We start from the raw sequence: 907 nt of genomic DNA, 5'->3' as shown, positions 1-907 counted from the left end.
AGAGCGTCGGCTCTGTGAGCAGAAGATCGTCAGTCCAATCCTGACAAGTGGCTTATAGCACCATAAATTTCTGGTCTGGTACGAGAAGCAGGAGCAGGATGGCCCATTCTGTGAAGGGACAGGAAAATTATTGACTCATATAGTTAGTGTGTGTGCCACTTTAGCTTAGTGGTAGAGCGTCTGCTTCGTAAGCAGAAGGTCGTCAGTTCAATCTTGGCAAGTGGCTTACAGCAGCATTAGGCTCTAGTCGGGTATGAGGAGCAGGAGCAGGTTTGCTCACTCCGCAAAGGATACAGGAAGATTATTGATTTATGTAGTTATCTTGTGCGGCACTTTAGCTTAGTGGCAGAGCGTCTGCTTTGGAAGCAGAAGGTCGTCAGTTCGATCCTGGCAAGTGGCTTATAACACCATAAATATCTGGTCTGGTACGAGAAGCAGGAGTAGGATGGCCCATTCTGTGAACGGGACAGGAAAATCATTGATTCATATACTTAATCTGTGCGCCACTTTAGTTTAGTGGTAAAGCGTCTGCTTCGTAAGCAGAAAGTCGTCAGTTCAATCCTGGCAAGTGGCCTACAGCAGCATTAGGCTCTAGTCGGGTATGAGGAGCAGGAGCAGGTTTGCTCACTCCGCAAAGGATACAGGAAGATTATTGATTTATGCACTTATTTTGGGTGCCACTTTAGCTTAGTGGCAGAGCGTCTGCTTTGTAAGCAGAAGGTCGTCAGTTCAGTCCTGGCAAGTGGCTGATAGCACCATAAATCTCTGGTCTGATACGGGAAGCAGGAGCATGTCAGCTCACTCCGCAAAGGACACAGAAAGATTATCGATTTATGTACTTATTCTGTCCGCCACTTTAGCTTAGTGGCAGAGCGTCCGCTTTGTAAGCAGAAGGTCGTCAGTCAAA

General features: G+C 47.2%; 4 non-coding genes across 4 annotated transcripts; all 4 read left to right on the top strand.

The window, feature by feature from the left end:
• The first annotated feature begins 154 nt into the window (after positions 1–154).
• Pmar_PMAR002570 lies at positions 155–226 on the top strand. Its single transcript has one exon. It is a non-coding gene; the product is annotated as a tRNA-Thr (tRNA).
• Positions 227–328: 102 nt separating this feature from the next.
• On the top strand, positions 329–400 carry Pmar_PMAR002569. The gene has a single exon. It is a non-coding gene; the product is annotated as a tRNA-Pro (tRNA).
• Positions 401–502: 102 nt separating this feature from the next.
• Pmar_PMAR002568 lies at positions 503–574 on the top strand. Its single transcript has one exon. It is a non-coding gene; the product is annotated as a tRNA-Thr (tRNA).
• A 102-nt stretch (positions 575–676) lies between these two features.
• Pmar_PMAR002567 lies at positions 677–748 on the top strand. Its single transcript has one exon. It is a non-coding gene; the product is annotated as a tRNA-Thr (tRNA).
• Positions 749–907: the final 159 nt, after the last annotated feature.

The sequence above is a fragment of the Perkinsus marinus genome (assembly GCF_000006405.1).
Source record: "Perkinsus marinus ATCC 50983 genomic scaffold scf_1104296933388, whole genome shotgun sequence".
Lineage (NCBI taxonomy): Eukaryota > Perkinsozoa > Perkinsida > Perkinsidae > Perkinsus > Perkinsus marinus.
The sequence above is the reverse complement of the archived record's forward strand: the minus strand, read 5'-3'. Positions and strand labels throughout refer to the sequence as shown.